Raw genomic sequence first — 21,688 nt, forward strand, 5'->3', positions numbered from 1 at the left:
GCTGGAGTCAAAGCAAAGAGCAGGAGATTAAACAGATTTTCTAATCAAACACAAGAATAATTGGATTTGCAAAGGAAAATGAAATCACAAAGGAAAAGAAATTAGAACATAAATATGTTTGGGAGAATTCCTCAGAATAAGAGTAAGTTGTTATAGTTGGGAAACTACAGGTTTCCTTGGAGAAGAATGAATTTTAAAAGCTGCCTTTCATTTGATTAGATTCTGTAAGAACTCTCTCCTTGATTAAACTTTAGTTAGCCTTCTCTGTGTCCATCTTCTGCTTAAGGAGGCCTTGTCCTCGGCTGCAGCCTCTGTCCCACTGGGCCCAGTTTAGCAAGGATTCCCATGCCCTTCATACCTAAGCAATTCCCCTTGGCAATCTCCTGTCCACTGACTTCCTTCCTGCTCACTGGCTACACATCCCCAGCCGTCCCTGTTGTACTCAAGCAGAGGTCAGTCTCTCTCCCTTATCGCAGTAGTCTTGAGTAAAGTTCCTCACCTGTTTCTGTCTGGTGCAATTTTTCTGAGACAGATTCACGTCTCAGTGCCAGAAAGTTACTGGGTCCAGGGTAGAAACTGCCCATAGTGAGAAGGGCTGTGTCTTGGTTAACCTGAGACGGTCTCAGTGCCTGCCTGACATAGAAGCACAGTCACCAGTGGTGCCCGTTCCATTGTCAAAAGGGTTCTGGTTTGGATAATGAAGTATATGGTCGCCTACATGTGATGTGAAATTTACTGGCTAAATTGTCATTGAGGACCTTAATGACAAAGGGACCTACTAGACTTCCAAATGGTGCTATAGCAACTACAAAGGACAAAAGAGAGCAGACTCTTTAGATGAGAGCATCTCCTTTCAGTCCTGACTCCCCCTCCACCCCTCCCCCACTCTAAGACATACATAGTTACATTTGACTTGCATCATTTTATGTCCCAATTAAAATAGTTCTCCATGAATAAAACATGATTTTCATCACTTTGTAGCTCAACATGTTCACTCGTCACCTTTATTGTACCTCTCCCTTGATGACTACAGATTGGTTTATCACAGTATATTTACCATCAACGAGACATGCATTCCAGAGAGGAAAGGAGGGAGGAGATGAGCCCAGGAATGCCAATGTGCCACAGGCCCGAGGAAAAACAGCTGAGATCAGGGAATCACACCTCATTCTCTGACGAGAACCAATAAAGGACTGAAATGAATTTGCAAACAATAACTGAAGCTGACACCTGCTCTTGACAGGTGGGGGCAGACCAATTTTGCCTTGTGCTTTCTCCTGCTGTGGAAAGGGACAGGTGGGAGGGATTCCCCTATAGCCTCCTGCCAGGAAACACTGGGTTTCTTGTCTTCTGCCCTAACCCCAAAGGAGGAGAGCCTTCATTAAAGTGAGGTTTGTGAGTAATTTTGAGCAATGGCTTTATAGTTACTTTCACTTATCTGAAACTATCTGCAAGAGGCCCTTATCTTGCAGAGTGCTCCCAGGTCCGATGGGATGGCTGCAAACTCTGTCCGCAAGATCTCAGGCTCTGGCTTTAAGATACAGATGGGCTGGGGGGCGGAGGGAAAGGATTGAATTAGGATCATCTCCAAATTTCCTCCTACTGGGAAAGCAAAGATTTTATCCTCAGCTAGGTTTGATAGCCCCTGTTTTATAGGCAGGAAGATTTGAAAGAAGAGAGAGCAAGGCCACTGAGGGAGACCGGTGCCTCTTGACTTCAGCACTCTGTGTGTGACCTGCAGGAGGAGATGGTCAATTTAGGAAGAGGAACCAAGGCTGTCAGAAGGGTACTTTACCCTGGAAGCAGGATCCCACCTGCAGCATCACCCCTCACTGGAGCTGGTTGGAAATGCAGGCTTTCAGGGGCCACCCAGACCTACCGGATCAGAGTTTCCCTTTCAGAAGACTCCAAGTGATTCATGTGAGCTTTAGAGTCTGAGAACATGGGCTGGAGCTGTGGCTTACATTTTGAATAGGAGGACTCCATAAAGCATTTCAAACTATGAGGAAGTTTTGAAGAAAATTCTGATGTTTTTATGGGATCAGGCCAGCTTTCCAAGCTCTGAGGCATCATTTCCCATACCACACCCTCTACAGAATTGCTGAAATTAAATTTCTTACAGTATGAGTTTAAATCTGATAAGAGTAATGCTTCCATTGATGGGAGTCTTCATCAGTTTCAGGCTGACTCTCTCTCATCTCTTCTCTCTCTCCTTTTCCCTAAATCTCGGATGTGCAGCTTTACATTAGTAATAATCTTGGATTCATAACACACTCTCAGCATCGTGTTTGTCTTAAGAGGAGGACACTAGCCTTGTTTGGGTTGGAGACTAGAAACTATAGTCTGTTTGGTAGTTTGCTGGGTTTGCTTGCCCATGTTTGCCTGACTCCTAATTCTGCATCGGCTAGAAGCCCCTCTGCTTAGATAAGCAGGAAACCTCTCTCCCTTCAATTTGGGAAATATTCTATTCCAGTTTTATCTTACTGATGATCTAAGAAGTAACAAGCAAGCATAAACCTATGTTAATAGTTTTCCCACCTTTTCTTTGTATCTGGGACAGATATAGCAAAAATCATTTGGTGTGAAATGAAGTTTTGATTAGTTCTAAAATATATTAGATGTGTATAATCAGTAGTCTTGGGAAGAAACAGAAAGAATTAAATTGCAGGTTTTAGTTGAACTATGTGAAACTGCCAGTTTTACAGGTTAAAAAAGTCAAATATTGGCAATTTCATTTAGTCAAACTAGGATGTTTCAATTAAGATCTTCTTGACATAAGAAATAATATTCAGAGGTTTGACAGTGCTATTTGTGGAGGCTGAGTTGTCTCTTAAAAAAATTTTTTTTAATTAATTATTTTTTTCTGTGCTGGGTTTCTTTGCTGCTTGGGTTTTTCTCTAGTTGCAGCAAGTGGGTCCTCCTCTCTAGTTGCAATGCTTGGGCTTCTCATTGTGGTGGCTTCTCTTGCTGCAGAGCATGGGTTCTAGAGTGAGTGGACTCAGTAGTTGCAGTTCCTGGGCTCTAGAGCACAGACTCAATTGTTGTGGTACATGGGTTTAGTTGCTCTGAGGCATGTAGGATCTTCTTGAATCAGGGATTGAACTCATGTCTCCAGCTTTGGCTCATGGATTTTTTACCACTGAGCCACCACAGAAGTCCTGAGTTGTTCCTTTTATTTGGGGATATTTTTTGGAAGTTGGGGCAAATGCTTTGAAGACTAGACCACCATCTTTCTATTCTAAGCAGGCAGGGGAACATGGGCTGTGGGAAGGTGAAGTTTGGTTACAGATTTAGGATGAATGTGTCCTTGAGGGAGGCTTATAACCTTCTGAATCTGTGAAATATATAAATGGTGACACAGAAATATAGATAGTTGACACACTAACTGGAGTAAGTTTCTCTTCTACTTTCTTTCTACCGTCAGGTATAGTTAACACTTGAACTCTGATAGGAGTAAGAAAAGAAAACATTCCCCCTTCCCTACGTCAGCATCACTCTTTAGTTAGAATGAAAGGAGAGGAGTGAAGTCAAAGCGAAGGGTAAGAATCTCTACCCTTTCTTGGTTAATTGTCACAGTCACACCTTCAGTTCAGTTCAGTCACTCAGTTGTGTCTGACTCTTTGCAATCCCATGAATCACAGCACGCCAGGCCTCCCTGTCCATCACCAACTCCTGGAGTTCACTCAGGCTCACGTCCATCAAGTCAGTGATGCCATCCAGCCATGTCTTCCCTTTTCCTCCTGCCCCCAACCCCTCCCAACGTCACAGTCTTTTCCAATGAGTCAACTCTTCACATGAGGTGGCCAAAGTACTGGAGTTTCAGTTTAGCATCATTTCTTCCAAAGAACGCCCAGGGCTGATCTCCTTTAGAATGGACTGGTTGGATCTCCTTGCAGTCCAAGGGACTTTCAGGAGTCTTCTCCAAAACCACAGTTCAAAAGCATCAATTCTTCGGTGCCTGCTGTATTCCATGGCATGGTGGGCATAATTCTATGACAGGCCAAACTGCATCATGTTCTAATTATGTATTCAAGTGTGCTGGTCCAAGGGTCACACTTTGACTTGAAGGTAAGGAGTGCATGCTAAGTTGCTTCAACTGTGTGACTCTTTGTGACCCTATGGACCATACCTGTCAGGCTCCTCTGTCTCTAGGCAAAACTGGAGAGGGGTGCCATTTTCTTCTCCAGGGGAATCTCCCCGGCCCATGTCTCTTGCCTCTCCTGCATTGGCAGGCAGGTTCTTTACCACTAGTGCCACCTGGGAAGCCCTGACTTGAAGGTAGAGACCATGCCTTAATTGTGATGATGTGCCCAGTGTCTTCAAGGCAGCTTGGCAGACAGTAGGTGTCAGTAACTACTATATGGCAAAATTTAACATTTGTAGAACAAATGATGGCTTTTAGTAACTATTCACATTAACAAAAGTTGAAAATATTACATTAAAAATCTTTGTGGATTATGGAAGCTAATTTAGCAATAAACATCAAGGGCCATATCCTATGAGCCAATAATTATAACAAAATATTATAACCTATGAGCAAGTAATTACGTTTATCTTCAGAAAGGCTTTGAAATTCAAAAACAGCATTTGGTTAAAAAAAAAAATGTTACGTACAAGTTGGAAAAACTAAAAACAACTTAAAAATCCAAGAGTAGGAAAATATTCTTTTGGAATATTTAACAACGTTGGAAAATGTTCAAGGAAGGAAGGGGAGAAAAATCATGACACATGTCCTGCTTTTGTTTTAAACTTAAAAAAACCCTTTAAACTTAGCATCACATTACAAAGATGTCCCAAGTATTAAAAATTCTGCCAAAGCAGTGTTTGTAATGGCTATAGAGTTCCTTTGGATATAAATACAATAAGTTATTGTGTTTTATAAATGTACACAAGCTTCCCTGGGCTCAGCAGTAAAGAGTCCACCTGCAATGCAGGAGATGGAGGAGATGCAGGTTTGATCCCGGGGTCAAGAAGATTCCTTGGAGGAGGGCATGTCACCGCACTCCAGTATTCTTGCCTGGAGAATCCCATGCACAGAGGAGCCTGGCGGGCTACAGTCCATGGGGTTGCACAGAGTCGGACATGACTGAAGGGACTGAGCATGCGCACACACACTAAAATCACACATAGATGGGGTAATATGCATATTGTCTGGCACCTTCTTTTTCTCAGCTAACAACATTATCTAGAGAGCTTGCCACAGAAGCAAATGCAAAACTTCCTCAATTCGTTTTTTGTGCTGGGATACTATTCCATTGCAGAGACATGCACTGCTTTTTTCAAAACAACTTTCAGCTATTTCTAGCCTTTTGCTATTAAATAGTCCTGTGACATACACTTTTGACATATATTTCTGTGCATTTATGCAATTATATCTATGGGGTAAATTCTGATACTGCCGGATCAAAGAAAATGTTCTTTTTAAGAACTCCAATAGACATTGGTAAATTGCGCTCCAAATTGGTACACCAATGAACGCTGTCTTGAACACTGCATAAGGGCACCTCTTCATTTAAAATAGAAATAATGGATGGGCTATATTTGCATGGGTGTATTTGAAACAGAGTTCATGAGCTCCAGCAATGCACAGTGCCATGAAAACTGGGTCTCCCTCCTTCCTCCCCTACTCCCTTCCCACTCTGCCTTCCCTCCTTCTTGCCTTTTTTTCTTCCTTCTTTCCTTCTCCTTCTCTCCTTTCCCTCCATCTTTCTTCCTTTCTTCCCTCCATCCTGCCCTTCCTTTCTTCCTTCCCACCATGTTACGGGAGGAGAGGCATGCAGGAAATTAGAGTGAAGGTCATGTTCCTGTTAGAGAATTAGAAGAAAACAGGGAACGGGCTTAGCTGGAGCAGGCTGCTCCCTCTTGCAGGACAGATGCTGAAACTGGACCCATACAGAGGAGGTCAGCGTGGCCCCTGTCTGAGGATGATATACAATTCCATGAAGTATTCCGTATGTTACAGTAACTGTGATGTGACGATGTGCTCACTAACCTTATTGTGGTGTGCTGGGCTAAGTCGCTTCAGTCGTGTCTGACTCTTTGTAACCAAATGGACGGTAGCCTGCCAGGCTCCTCTGTCCATAGGATTCTCCAAGCAAGGATTGCCATTTCCTGCTCCAGGGATCTTCCTGACCCAGGGATTGAACCCGTGTCTCTTACATCTCCTGCACTGCCCAGCGGGTTCTTTACCACTTGCACTATCTGGGAAGCTTAATCTTATTGCGGTAATTGTGTTAAATCATGATGCACAAACCATCACACTGTACATGTTAAAAGATGAACTGAGGCATATTAAAAAATTTAAGAGTTTATTGAGCAAAAATAGATTTGAATGGAGTGGTGTTAAATTACAAGCGGTGAAGGCCCTCCACTGATGGGAGCTCAGGGAGAGACCCTCTAGAGAAAAGGTGAAAGCAAAGTGAGGAAATGATTGATGATCGGCTTCAGCCTCAAGCCTGATGGGTGGTTTGTGCTCAGCTGTCGTTGAGTTTCAATTTCGTAACCTTGAGGCGTATACAAATTTAGATTTTGGCTTGCTGATGTCGGCCGCAATAGCATGAGAGCCACAGTGAACTCATGACCTACCAGTTTAATTAACCTAGTCTGCACCTTAACCTTAACAACACTGCGTGTCAAATGTATCTTGAGAAAGCAGGAATGAAACTTGGGAGCAGACTGTTGTGGGGAATGCAGTACATAGAAATAAATCTGCAGTATGGGCAAGCTGGGCGGGACAGTTTGGATGTGTCTCATTTTCCTGGGCACAGAAAGGATTCAGGGAGGATCCTTGTTAAGATGCAGATTCTGATTCTGCACGTCTAGGGTGAGACCTGAGGTTCTGCATTTCTAATGGCCTTGTAAGTGACACTTATGCGACTGGTCTCGGATCACACTTTGAGGAACAGCACTTAGTTGACAAAGCCTCTTGCCAGAAACCACAGGGGCAGCAGCAGCAACCAGTGGGGAGGGGGTGAGCATTACTGTTAGAGTCAGGAGCACCCCTGCAAGTGCTACAAGGTGACAAAGAGACGGCAGGCTCAGCCTGTCACTGCTATTTCATCCACCAGCTCCATTCGGGCCCATCGCAGCAAGGGGGCCAAGTAAATGCTGCATGAAACCTATGCTTACTTCCCCCACTCCTACAGGAACCCTTACCTTTAAATCAGATCATATTCTATTTGCTTCATCTCCAGAAGTCAGTAATAACTTCTGTCACACAGAGTCCTTCAGTATTTCCTTGATTCGAAGAATACCTGATGTCGCTGACTCTGTGCAGGGTTTAAGCAACAATCACTTGCCTTTGGTTCAGTCTGCCCACAGCCTGCAGCTGGAGGGACAGAGGCCCTGCCTGTTACATTCTTTATGAGGTGAGATGAACACGGTACGACTACTGCCCGAAGGCCCAGAATTAACATGTAGCCTTACAGCACTGCAACTTCCCCTGGATTGGGCTACTTGCAAGCTTCTCTGCAACCTCCCCATATTCCACCAAGATATTTTCTGAAGTGTTACATTCGGCAAAGCTAAGGGTGCTAATCTATGTGTAGGAACCAGGATACTGCTATATTTAAGTCTTCCTGTGTGATTGTTTCCTTGCCATCAATCCTTGTAAATCAAGAGGAGTTTAAATGCTAACTTCAAAAATTCACAAGCTGCAGTTGACAGGAACATTCTTCACCTGCCTGATCCAAGCAGACAATGCGTGATGCTGGAGGGCTAGCTGTTACCTCTCTCAGCTTCTGCGCAAGGATAGGGAGCCCAGATGATACCTGAGGACACACACACACACACACACACACACACACACACACACACAATACAAACAAGAGCTCTGGTTTGAAGCCTTAGGGAAACTAGCTAATGCTTGCTCTCCTTTTCAAAACATAATCAAGAGAACAAGACTTGAACAAGCACAAGTCTTAAGAACTTTGTCACCTGATGAAGCTGTTCAATGTATCCTCTGTGTTTATTTATACTCAGAAACGTATTTGTATCTAAGAAATAGGTTCTGTGTAAGTGAATGGTATATTCTTCTAAGGCCTGGCAGATACTCAGAGTCAGCTTTCTGAGTAATAGACACAAGTTAAGGATCCATGAGAAAAATTTCTAATATGCTTGTTATTCACTTTAAATTTTGCTTTAATTAAGGATCATTAAAATATATGATGGTTAGCAATTGGGTTGTTTTTATGCTTGATTCATGATTTCATTTGCATTAAAAAGTTTTGAGTAGAAAATCAGAGAGGCATAATGTTTCTTTCCTTTCTCAAGAAATTAGGATGTATAAACTCTATGTTTATAACAACCACAAAACAATTATCTACCTGGTGTACAAAAGAAAACAGACAACTCTTTGAGAGTTATCTTTACATATAAACACATCAAAAGCCATATAGATCTTTATGCATTTATATGGATGATTTAAAAGAAATATGAAATGGGAGCTTAGAGAAAGGCTTGTTTCAGGACCATTGAATGTCAAGACCCTTTTCCACCAAGGATGCTGAAGGAACGGTTCAGGTTTCACTGAGGAACAAGAAGTGCATAACCCTGGTCTGCTCCAAGGACATCTTTGTCATGGGTGTGCTGGCAGGCTGCACCAGTACCAAAACTATCGCCTTTGTTTCAAACCCACTCTTTCCTACTTGCATTGGGATGCTGAGCCCATGTCTCTGCTGACCGTATTTTCCCTTTGCCAGCAGCTTTCTACTAGGCTCTGCCAGAAGGGGGTGCCAGAGGGAGACAGGTGAGCGGGAGAACTTCCCTCCCATTCCTGTGAATGTCAGGCTGACCCACTCCAGTGAATTCACCAGCAGCCAGTGAATTCACTTCTGGTTTCTCCAACCTGTCCAACTTTCCTGTAAACCCTCAGAGAGCCCAGCGCAAGAAGCTGGCACTCTCTTTTTCTGCAACCTGGGCACCGCACTACAGGGCCCCTCTGCAAGCTCAGAGATATTAGCGTGAGTGACCCAGCAGTCCCCCCCTGAATGTCTGAGTCTCTGTGCCCAGGGCCCCTCCTCCAGGCTTCTGAGTTTTCATATCCCAAGCTCTTCCTCCTACTCTTCCAACCTTGGGGGCAACCATTTCCTGCACTTGCTACTCTGAGATATTCCAGTATCCCCTGTGTCTTCTTGGCTCCCTAATACATGGTTAACAACTCAGTATTACACTCCCTCCACTAGAGCAACTGGTGTGTACCTTCTCTCAACAGGCCCTACCTGTGGACAAGCTGGCGGAGAGGCTGGGCAGGGGTCCTTCCCAAGATGTGTTCTCTGAACACAGAAGAGGTCCTTATGTGATCTGTTGTGTGATTTGATATTAAATCAGCTGTAGGTCAAGCTACCTGGCCCTTACCAAGGCATCAGAGATGAGCACAAGAAAAAGTTGTTCTGTGATCTTCCACCTCCATCCACTGCTACCCACATTCTAACAGGAAATGGGAATGAACAGGCTGTGAGGTGGTAATTACAGAATTCTACAACAACTTCCTCAATGTATACACACTCACAAACAGGTTTACACACTCATGAACATACACCCACACACCACACCATACACAGTTTTTTGCCATTTCTTCAGTGAGAAATTAAAGCAATGAGAGGGATTTCCAGAGAGGAATCTGGAGAGCCACAACCAGGACACCAGGTGTGGTTTGTTGCTTTGGTTGCCAAGTCATGTCCAACTTTTTATGACCCCAAGGACTGTAGCCAGCCCGGCTCCTCTGTTCATGCGGTTAGATGAAGAGAATTCGATGTCATTAGCAGAATAAATGCCAGCAATGTTGGGGTTGCAGTTGACATTTATTTCCCTACACAGTGGACTAAAAAGTAAATGCACCTTGATTTGAAATACTTTTAAATGAGTGGGAAAATTCCCAGTAATTCATTTACTTTTAGGAAAAGCATAATGCTAAAGTGCTGCTTGTTCAGCTGTCAGCCCAGGAGGCAACACTCTGACCGGAACAAACACTCCTGTTTTTGCAGGAGGCAGTCATGTGCTGCACGAGTCTTGCTCAGGCAAGTTCCCAAGAACCTTTTGTTCATGCTGCTTTAATACAGCAAGATTGCACACTGGGAAACACTGCGTGGAAATGTCAGGTGCGTTGCTTTGTCTACGACAGTGAGGACTGGAAATAACTCCTGAATCTTGTCTATTTCTCTTGCCTCTCATTTTTTGTCTTCCTATTTGAACCATCCTGGAACAGGCATGCATGAGCACCACAGGGATCCTGAGACTGAATCACCTTTGCCCCTACTCAAGGTTGGAAGGGATCAACTTGAGTTTGTGGTGCTTGTTACAGATGTAGAAGCTACAGTTATAGGCTGAGTTGGCCGAACATTCATTTGAAAAATATTCAGTGTCTTCTAGAGAGACAGTGGCAGGCTATGAGCAGATTCTTCAGAGGAAGGATCCCTGCAGCCCATACCTGCCCGGATCCCACACTACCCGGAAGTTGCCTGGATCAGTCCTCAGGATCCCTGGATTCTAGGTCTGCTCTGTCCACAGGCTGAGGCTTAGAGAACATTCCTGTCATCTGCAGAGTGAGCTCAAAGCTATACTGCATGTCCTCCAGACTAAATATCAACAGGTTACAGAGATGCTACATTGTCTTGATGGCATGAGAACCGTTTCAGTTTTCACAGTCTGAAGATGGCACATGCCCACACAGTCCATTCCAGTCAGCATCTAGTGTTAGACAGTGGCTGGACACAGGCATCAGTGTGGCAGGAGGTGCTGCTGATGTGGGGTGGGGGAGGAGACCCTGGATGCTAGACACAGACATGACTACAATTAACCCTTCTCCTGTGTCCCAGGCCCTGGACCTAATTACCTCAGGTAATAACAGGCATTGTTATCCACATTCACAGATGATGAGGTTAAATCTCAAAGAGGTAAAGCTGTGGCTCAAGGTCATAGAGCTGTTTGATGGCAAAAAGTCAGAGCTTATACCCAGGTCTCCTTCTCAGGGCAATCACAAAGCCCCGTCTGACTCCCTCTCTCCCCACTCAATTTTAGGCTTTAAGAGCCTTTTCTCAGGTGATTACAATTTTACAGGCAAAACTCATAACTCCTTGGGTGACAGTGACCTGGCTATCATATTATGACAGGTTAGTATTTTCCTAAGATTAACCAGCCATGGTTACTTTAAAATAAAAAGTAAGTTTAAAGCCTCTCTGGTCTTTGTGGGCATCCATTGAATTGGCCAGTGGTTTAACGGAACTGAACTTACAACTGTTGCTGCGTTCTTCTCTTCTCCAGTACATCTATCCCTGGACCTTACTGATTTGCATGCACCAAACGTTTGCAGGAACTGTACTTTTCATTCTGGTCTCCAGTGTTCCTTCTAAGTGACAAACATCTGCCACCTTGGCACATTCTTTAATACTTCTGTTTTTGCATGCATGCTCCTAAACAGGATTTACTCATCACTATTCAGCCAACAACTTGGAGCACAACAGTGGGCTTCCAAGTGCTTGATCAAATTTAGGTCAAAAGTCATAAGAAACAAATGAGAGTAGGCAACATTATCTTTCCCATTTTGTGAAGCAGGAAACGGAGGCTCAGAAAACTCAGGAAGTCACTCAAAACTACAGAGCCGGTAAGTCACAGAGTTGATCTGGAAGTTCCAGCCAAATTTCCAGGGCTGACACAGTTCCCAACACATGTAAACAGAGCTTGAGGGATCCCCAGAACCCCACTGTACACAGCAGAATTTGTGGAAGGAGGAAAGTAGCTAACAGGGCTAGTGGTATTTCCTTCCCTCCAACCTTGGTGTAGGAAGAAGCTCTGTGGTCCTCAGGCTGTGGAGCTAGATGCAACGGCTGGGCTGTCAATGTTTACAGACATTCCATCAGGGGTGCTGACAAAAGCAGCTTAAAGAAATGAAACATCATTCTCAAGCACAGTTTGGAAGATACAAACTGCTTGAGATGCCCCATTATGTTGTTACCCAACTCCTGTATTTTCTGTATTCGTCATTTTTTCCCTGCAGATAATACAGACTGTACTTCCTTCTATTGATGTGCAGAAGCAGCCAAGAAACATCCTGCTGCAGTTGACACTCAAAAGGTGCAAATATGCCAGAGCCTCTGACATTGCTTTTCACTTTTAAGTTTGAAAGAATATGTGTCATATACAAAGTAAAAGTTAAAAATTAAAAACAATGAGATGCAAGAGATAAAAAACAATACAATGTTTAGAATGTAATAGCAAGATGTTCATCAGTGAATTTGTCTGTGAAATTTCTCCCCATCTAGTTCTGAGAAGTCATCTTTGAGGCCCCACTCTCTCCTATGAACACCTCGCATCAAGCCTCACGTGAAAGCCCTTCTCCTTACTTCAGCCCTACATGCTATCCAGAGAAAACAGACCTCTGGTTGTCTGAAAACTGCCCTTAAAGCCCATTTTCCTTAAGTCTAATCACAGTCCACCCGAGGGATTATTATAGATGAGTGAGTGATCTCTTTTGGAGACTTGGGGACACTGGAAGGAAGAAACTCATTTGTTTATGTCCCTATATTTCATTCATCCATCCACTCACTCATCATTATGTACTCATTGAATACCTAATCTTTGTGCCAAGGAATCAAAGCATCCTGTTTTAATCATCTCCGTATCTTTTTTCCATGGACAAATGCAATAAGGAAGTCTTACAAATGCAAAAATCATATCTGCCTTTCAAAACGCACTGTTTCACCCTCACATTTCTCAACATGAGGGGCATTTTCTTTATAACGCTCTTTAGGCTGTCTGGCAAAAACCTTCTAAGTTAGTTTACTCACCACCTTCCACTTAGGCAAAAAATTGTGTCATACAAACACACGTACAAATTACAGAGCACTTGTCTTATACCCAAATAACCTAGTCTATGAAGAATCTTGGTATGATTTGAGGGGTACTGAAACCTCATTGTCTGGAAGCTGTGTTTAATGAGGACCCTTTCCTGGTCTTCCTTTCTTGTTTGATGGGGTCTCATAATAAGCATCGTGTCCATGCTTCTGATTGCAGGAGATCAATGTTAGCCTGCATCCTAACTAGGAAATGACTCTTTTATGAATTTTTAAAGTAATCCAAGTAGCAATTTCAGAGACTAACTTTGTGTTGCTTTGGTTTCCCCAAAAAATTCAATTAGGAAAGAATGTATACCAGTGAATTTTAAAATGTTTTCCCCAATTCCATGGCAGGTAAAATATTCAGAGACCAAGGGTCCTAATATTCCAGAAAGCTACAGGCCAAGCAAACAGCAAAAAGCATTCTGGAGGAATTCAGTAGCACCTAGCATTTTACAGAATGCATAGAGGAAGTACGAATTACAAAAACTAGACAATAGTGACTGTACTTAAGTTGAATCTTACCAATCATTAGCAGCTAATATAATTAAGTTTTACAAATTGTTAAAGGGTTCTGATACAAAGAATACGTCATCTCAGTCCAGAATAGAGTGGGACATGCAGAAGCCTACCAGCAAAATATATGCCATACAAGGAGGAGAAAAAGCTAGACCAGACTGGACAAGTCATGCTACAGAAGGGTAACTGCCACATCCTAGGGAAGGAGCTAGAAACTTGTTGTTGCTCACTCTATCTTGTCCTCTGTACCCCTGCATTTAGCCATCAGATTTCTTCATTCATACCGTTCACATGCCAAAAAGTAAAGTTGATCACACTCCACAAATACTTGAGAGACCTTTAGACAGTTCTGAAACACTTCATGCTTTAATATGTCAAGACTTTCTCAGCTACTACAGATACATAATATAATAAGTCTTATATGGAAAAAGCCTGAACATGGGCAAACCAACCCAGCAGAATCCCTTCCTGAAGTCTGAAGAGTCTCCATGTTGAGTTACTGTTGGGTGACCTGCTTTTCTTTGAACATCTAAACTAGTGATTGTACTTCAACACTTCTTTATTAGGAGTTGACCATAAAAATAGAAAGTCAAACATAGTTAATTAATGCATGGCAGTAGGGAAACACACTCATCAAATCAGCCAAGGGCATCCCTGTCATTTATTCCTCAGAGACTTCAAATCAAAATCTGTCTTCAGTTTTGCTCTTAACTCTTCTTCAAGGGTCACGTATTTTTAATTTAAAAAAAAATGCAAGAAGGAAACATTTAATTCTAATTAAAATCAACAGATTGTAAATTTTCTCTAAGTACTTCTAGTCTTACTTTTAAATAGAGTTAAACCCCCCTAGAAGACTATGTGGTCTAGTTCATCATAGACCATCACCAAAAGAAGCCACCTTTATGAACTTCCCATCTGCATTTCCTGCATAAAGATTGTTGAGGATGTAACATCCCTCCATATGCTCTACATGAAACTAAACACAAAAGCTCCGTCTCCCCTGAGGAACCAGTAACAGTCACATTCTTGCTAATGAGAACTAGTAACCATATCATGTCTCTCTGTTTTGACTTGGTCTCCTAGAAGCTCAGGACCACACTTCACACTCAGCCATAGCAACAATAGTCACACTTTGACTGCCCCTCACTTCTCTCTGATCTTCATGTTCTATATATGTTATTTTATTAGGTTTATTGCATATTTCATTTAATGTAAAAATGAATTAAATAAACTTCTCTCAGGAGTTAGAGTCTGATCAGCACAACATGATATGCATATGTGTCAACTGGTAGTCTGATTTTCAGATCCCTTCAACAGAGAGTTAGAGAATAAATTTTTAAGTAAAATTTCAGTCTTTCTTTCTGTGTCTCATTTCTCTCTTCTGCCTTCTGCTACTGAAGGCAATAAGGACTTACACTGCTTATTGAGGGCTAGGTCCATATTTCTTAGAATTTGATATAAACCGGGACTGGAACTTGGCTCCAAAGTAGGAGTTGCAGGATTAGAAGATAAGTAAAGAAGGTTTTAATTTCCGTGGTGAGAAGTCCTCTGATCTCATAGAGGTGGGGAGACTTGTGGAAATCTGGTGCATGATTGCAAGCTGTCCTGAGGCTCCTGGATCCAGGGGCCTGGTGGAGTTCCAGAGAGTCTGGCAGCATTGCAGCAGCAGGGGACAACGATGGCCTAATGGAAAATTGTCCAAGACCAATGACTTGACCACAAGGGAGACAGAGCCCTGTGCCTGGGCAGCAACCTATGCCTCTGTAAGCTGCTTTCTCTCACTTGCCCCACTCTCCTCAAATCTCAGCTGGTTCTCTGCTTTTCTCTGTGATGTACATCATAATTTCCTGGGATTGGAATGCTGCTGTTGAAAGATACATTAGAAAATAATCCTTTCTTCACTCCTCTTGTAAGATGATGCAAAGGCAAAGGCCCCCTGCCTTTTCTGAAATCTCTTTTGTCAGTTTCATTTCTGCCCTGATATTGATGAGCATGTACAGTTTGATAAGAGTGAGACGGGAATACATGAGCTCAGCTTCCTGCCTGTGCTGTCATCCAGGCTGGGTCTATAACTGAGCAGGGCTCCAAAGTCATGGCAAATCAGAACAGCAAAACAGAGGCTGAGAAGTCTCTGATGTGCTTGAGAAAATCTATTCCTATGTCCAGCATGATTAGTCTGTGGAAAGACCTAGTTGATGAGCTGAAAATATAACTGTGTTCATAGATTAGAAGAATTAATATTAAAATACACTACCTAAGGCAATTTACAGATTCAATGTGATTCCTATTGCATTCCAATGGCATTTTTCATAGAACTAGAACAAATAATATAAACAATGTATATGGAAACACAAAAGATCCCAAATAGGCAAAACAATCTTTAGAAAAAAGGACAAAGCTGGAAGTATCATGCTCTCTGATTTCAAACTGCACCACAAAGTTGCAGTAATCAAAACAGTATGGTATTGGCATGAAAACAGACACATTGATCAATGGAGTAGAATAGAGGGCCCAGAACCTATACTTACATGGTCAATTAATCTACAACAAATATGGCAGGGATACAGAATGGAGAAAAGACATCCTCTTCAGTAAAAAGTGTTGGGAAAACTCAGTACCTAAATTTGAAAGAATCAAACTGAACTGCATTCTCATACTATATACAAAAATAAACTCCAAATGGATTAAAGACTTAAATGTGAGACCTGAAACCATAAAACTTCTAGAAGAAAACATAGGCAGTTTTTCTTTGACATTGATCTTAGCAATTTTTTTTTTTTTGATTTGTGTCCTCAGGCAAAGGAAACAAAAGCAAAAATAGTCAAATGGGATGACCTCAAACCAAAAAGCTTTTGTACAGTGAAGGAAACTGCCTACAAAATAAAATGACATCTACTGAATGGAGAAGATATTTGCAAATCACATATACAATAAGGTTGAAAGTGAAAGTGCTAGTTGCTCAGTCATGTCCAACTATTTGTGATGCCATGAACTGAAGGCCACCAGGTTCTTCTGTCCATGGAATTTTACAGGCAAGGATACTTGAGTGGGTAGGCATTCCTTTCTCCAGGAGATCTTCCTGACCCAAGGATTGAACCCAGGTCTCCCATAGTACAGGCAGATTCTTTACCTTCTGAGCCACCAGGGAAGCCCAAAGTGAAAGTGTTAGTCACTCAGTCTTGTCTAACTCTTTGTGACCCCATGGACTGTAGTCTTTTAGTCTCCTATGTTCATGGAATTCTCCAGGCAAGAATACTGGAGTGTGTAGCCATTCTTTTCTCCAAGGGATCGTTTCAGCCCAGGGATCAAACCTAGGTCTCCTGCATTGCAGGCAGACTCTTTATTATCAGAGCCACCAGGGCCTGGTGGTTAATAATATTATTAAGAGTTTAATATCCAAAATATACAGAGAACTCACACAACTCAATATCAAAAAACAAACAACCTGATTAAGATATGGGCAGAGAACCTGAATAGACATTTTTCTAAAGAAGACATACAGTACAGCCACTATGGAGAACAGTGTGGAGATTCCTTAAAAAACTGGAAATAGAACTGCCTTGTGACCCAGCAATCCCACTTCTGGGCATACACACCAAGGAAACCAGAATTGAAAGATACGTGTGTATCCCAATGTTCATTGCAGCACTGTTTATAACAGCCAGGACATGGAAGCAACCGAGATGTCCATCAGCAGATGAATGGATAAGAAAGCTGTGGTACATATACACAATATACTCAGCCATTAAAAAGAATGCATTTGAATCAGTTCTAATGAGGTGGATGAAACTGGAGCCGATTATACAGAGTGAAGTAAGCCAGAAAGAAAAACACCAATACAGTATACTAACGCATATATATGGAATTTGGAAAGATGGTAACGATAACCCTGTATGCGAGACAGCAAAAGAGACACAGATGTATAGAACAGTCTTTTGGACTCTGTGGGAGAGGGAGAGGGTGGGATGATTTGGGAGAATGGCATTGAGACATGTATAATATCATATAAGAAATGAATCACCAGTCTAGGTTTGATGCAGGATACAGGATGCTTGGGGCTGGTGCACTGGGATGACCCAGAGAGATGGTATGAGGAGGGAGGTGGGAGGGGGGTTCAGGATGGGGAACATGTTTACACCCATGGCAGATTCATGTTGATATATGGCAAAACCAATACAGTATTGTAAAGTAAAACAAAGTAAAAAAAAAAAAAAAGAAGACATACAGATGGCCAACAGACATATGAAAAAAATGCTCAACATCACTAATCATCAGGGAAAATGCAATTCAAAACCACAATGCATTGCATCTATGTTTACTGCAGCATTATTTACAAATCAAGATATGAAAGCAACCTAAGGGTCAGTGGATAGATGAATAGATAAAGAAGATGTTTATACATATATATATATAAACATATATATATTATATGCATTTCCACATATATATATATATACATAAAATGAAACATTACCCAGCCATAGAAAAGAAGGAAATCTTGTTAAAGATGGATAGAATTTCCTTGAGGATATTATGCAAAGTGAAATAAATCAGATGAAGAAAGACAAATAACATGTAATTTCTCTTATATGTGGGATCTAAAAAACAAGTGAATAAATGTAACAAAACAGAAACAGACTTACAGATACAGAGAACAAGCAGGTGGCTGCCATGTGGGAGGGGGTCGGGGGAATGAGTGAAATAGGTGAAGGAGGTTAAGAGGGACAAACTTTGAGTTACAAGAGAAATTAATCACAGGGATAAAATGTACAACACTGGTAATATAGTCAGGAACTATGTAATAACTTTGGTGACAGATGGTAACTGGACTTATCACGGTGATCATATTGTAATGTATAGAAATATCAAATCACTATGCTGTGCATCTGGAACTAACAGAATGTTACAGGTCAATTATACTTCAATAAACTCATAGAAAAAGAGTTCAGATTTGTGATTATCCAAGATGTCAAGACTGTATATTGTCACCATGCTTATTTAACTTATATGCAGAGTACATCCTGAGAAACACTAGGCTAGAAGAAGCACAAGCTGGAATCAAGATGGCTGGGAGAAATATGAATACGCTCAGATATGCAGATGACACCACCCTTATGGCAGAAAGGAAAGAGGAGCTAAAGACCCTCTTGATGAAAGTGAAAGAGGAGAGTGAAAAGGTTGGCTTAAAGCTTAACATTCAGAAAGCAAAGATCATGGCATCTGGTCCCATCATTTCATGGCAAATAGATGGGGAAACAGTGGAAGCAGTGTCAGACTATTTTTTTGGGCTACAAAATCACTGCAGATGGTGACTGCAGCCATGGAATTAAAAGATGCTTACTCCGTGAAAGGAAAGTTATGACCAAGTTAGATAGCATATTGAAAAGCAGAGACATTACTTCGCCAACAAAGGTCCATCTAGTCAAGGCTATGGTTTTTCCAGTAGTCATGTATGGATGTGAGAGTTGGATGTGAAGAAAGCTGAGCACTGAAGAACTGATGCTTTTGAACTGTGGTGTTGGGGAAGACTCTTGAGAGTCCCCTGGACTGCAAGGAGATCCAACCAGTCCATTCTAAAGGAGATCAGCCCTGGGTGTTCTTTGGAAGGAATGATGATAAAGCTGAAACTCTAGTACTTTGGCGACCTTATGCGAAGAGTTGACTCATTGAAAAAGACTCTGATGCTGGGAGGGATTTGGGGCAGGAAAAAAAAGGGACAACAGAGGATGAGATGGCTGGATGACATCACTGGATGTCATCAATGGATGTGAGTTTGAGTGAACTCTGGGAGATGGTGATGGACAGGGAGGCCTGGCGTGCTGTGATTCATGGGGTCTCAAAGAGTCGGACATGACTGAGTGACTGAACTGAACTGAACTGAACTGAACTGAAGATGGGGGAAGAGGGAACTGGATGAAGGCAGTCAAAAGGTACAAACTACCAGTTATGAGATACATAAGTACTGGGATGTAATGTACAACATGAGAAATATAATTAACACTACTGTATGTTGTTATAAAAGTTGTTAAGAATTCTCATCTCAGGAAAAGAATATTTCTTAAGAAATGATGGATGTTCACTAAACATATTATAGTCATCATTGCATGATGTATGTAAGTCAAATCATTATTCTGTACACCTTAAATTTATACAGTGCTGTATGTAGGTCAATTATGGAGCTTCCCTGGTGGTTTAGGGGTAAAGAATCTGCCTGCCAATGCAGGAGACACAAGTTTGATCCCTGGGTCGTGAAGATCCCCTGGAGAAGGAAATAGCAATTCACTCCAGTATTTTTGAGTGGAAAATCCCATGGACAGAGGAGCCTGGCAGGCCACAGTCCATGGGGTTACAAAGAGTAGGACATGACTTAGTGACTAAATAATGACAACGATGTAGGTCAATTCTAATTCAATAAAACTGGAAAAAAAACACCTTTTTTTAAAAAAAGAATTTGATTACATAAATGTACAGAGTTTTGAAGGCATTCAAGAGTCTAATTAGTAACTCATTGTCTATTCAAATGTTTTAAACTAATATCTAGCCAATTGAAATAAATGGGGTCTTTTGAATGAAAAAAGTGATGAGTATCAAAACTGAACAAATACAGCAATAAATATAAGACTTTCTCCTTAACCTGTGGGTTTCTGGTGGTGCTTAGGATCTTTAGCACTGAACAAACTGCAGATATTTCAAAATAATATAGGCACAGCTGTGTTAATTCACTCAATTTTATCATAAACATGCTTAATTGTTTCAAAATAATGCCTATTGCCTCAAGCTAGGAGAAATAAAAGTTTACTATAATTCACGCATGGTCTTAATGGGCATCAAAGACACAGAACATATTTGATTTATGGCGCAAAGAAGAAAAAACTTAAACAAAGTAGAATAACCAGGAGACACCAGGAAGACTGTAAAAGCCTTGGTTCACAAACACGAACATGGCCCCAGAAGTCCTTGAATTTGTGCCTCCTGCCCCACAACCATGGCACCCCACTCCAGTACTCTTGCCTGGAAAATCCCATGGACAGAGGAGCCGGGTAGGCTGTAGTCCATGGGGTCACTAAGAGTCGGACACGACTGAACAACTTCTCTTTCACTTTTCACTTTCATGCATTGGAGAAGGAAATGGCAACCCACTCCAGTGTTCTTGCCTGGAGAATCCCAGGGACAGGGGAGCCTGGTGGGCTTCCGTCTGTGGGGTCACACAGAGTCGGACACGACTGCAGCGACTTAGCAGTAGCAGCAGCAGCCCTGCAACCATGGACATATGTTCTGCAGTTGACAATAGCTAAAGGGCCTCTTTAGGATCATTTGCTTGGAAGCAGGATTTCAAATTTGTGAAAAACTTAAAAGAACAAGTGTTTTCATAGTCAATTAAAAACCAGCTCATAAGTCGGGGCAACTGGAAGGTCAGGAAAGAGGTGTGAGCAGGGAGGCTCCTAGCCCTTGCTGGTTGTCTGCTGAGTACTAAGCAGAGTGCTGTTGATACGCATGCTAATGATGCCCCCATTTCAAGGTGCAGAAACTGAGGCTGGAGGCAAAGGGACTCATCTGAGACCACAGAGTAAGAAGTAGAGCCAAGTTGTGAACTCAGATTGCTCAGATTCTAAAAACCACTTTCTGTTCATTTCAGCAATTTACCTCTGAGGTCGCCCACTGTTACTGAAATAGGACAGATGGAAACTTCAGTAGGTACACACACACACACACCCACCCACACACACACCCCCACGTATCAAAAAAAAAAACAGGTACAGAAGACTTCTGGGGGTAAGATAAGATCCTGAGGACACAGAATTGAGCAGAAGCCCGAGAGCCAGAGGAAAGGCTACAGCCCTGGCCTGAGAAGGTTTTTTGTTCCTGAGAAAGGGAGGAAAGCAACAGATGCCAGAAAATGGGGAGGAATGTGGAATTGGAGACGCCTGGTTGGTGTGGTGGTCACTGGTCTGTACCTCAGGATCCCTTGTCAGGAGTGAAGTCTGGTTCCCCAGCAGTGGGGAGCATCCCTTCTATCCACCAATAATGTTGCAGGCAAGGGCCACCCCAGCTTGAGCATACTCCATTCCCGGGTAAGGCCTTGCTGAGTGGTACCCTATCCTGGCTTATTCCTTTCCCCAGCTTCCTGCCCTCCCCCACATGTGTGGATCCAGGGAGCTGCCACACCCACCCCCCACGAGGAAAGCTTTCTGCAGGAAAATCATCTCAGACCAGAAAAGTTATCTCACTGCTTTCCAGTGAGTCTACCTGCAACAGGAAGTGAAAGAACATTTTTAACAACAGGGATGCCTAATGAATATTTGAAGTTGCATAAGTCCTTGTGATATGAAGTCTTTACC

The 21,688-nt window shown here is 42.3% G+C and overlaps 1 protein-coding gene and 1 non-coding gene across 19 annotated transcripts in view; one reads left to right on the forward strand and one right to left on the reverse strand.

Annotated features, from left to right (window-relative positions):
• The window catches only part of NEK11 (NIMA related kinase 11), a 274,263-nt gene that overhangs the window by 12,954 nt on the left and 239,621 nt on the right, over window positions 1-21,688 (reverse strand). The window lies entirely within an intron of this gene.
• LOC138431584 (U6 spliceosomal RNA) lies at window positions 5,857-5,959 on the forward strand. Its single transcript, XR_011253742.1, has one exon. It is a non-coding gene; the product is annotated as a U6 spliceosomal RNA (small nuclear RNA).

Source organism: Ovis canadensis, chromosome 1 (genome assembly GCF_042477335.2).
Source record: "Ovis canadensis isolate MfBH-ARS-UI-01 breed Bighorn chromosome 1, ARS-UI_OviCan_v2, whole genome shotgun sequence".
Lineage (NCBI taxonomy): Eukaryota > Metazoa > Chordata > Mammalia > Artiodactyla > Bovidae > Ovis > Ovis canadensis.